The sequence below is a fragment of the Odontomachus brunneus genome, unplaced genomic scaffold, assembly GCF_010583005.1.
Source record: "Odontomachus brunneus isolate Ranch 3 - 2012 unplaced genomic scaffold, Obru_v1 Obru_scaffold_307, whole genome shotgun sequence".
Lineage (NCBI taxonomy): Eukaryota > Metazoa > Arthropoda > Insecta > Hymenoptera > Formicidae > Odontomachus > Odontomachus brunneus.
In genome coordinates this window covers 60,430-60,725 of record NW_022639757.1, presented here as the reverse complement: position 1 = coordinate 60,725, position 296 = coordinate 60,430, and positions in this window count along the sequence as shown.

Below are 296 nucleotides of genomic sequence, written 5' to 3'. Positions count from 1 at the left end.
TTGAGTGGTACACGCTTCCGAAATGTTGAAGAAGTGCGAGAATGGGTGGACGAATGGATTGCTTCGAAACAAACATCGTTTTATCGAGATGGTATCGCCCAGTTGCCAGAAAGATGGCAAAAAGTTGTAGAAAGTGATGGAAAATACTTTCATTGAAATAATTTAAATAAATTTTTTACAATAAATGCTTTTTCTCAGTATTTTTTGGGCGGAAACTAAGTTAAGGTCCTAATAAGTTACGATTTATAAATGTATTTACAGGAATGTGTGGTAGCGTTCATGATGCAAGAATCTGT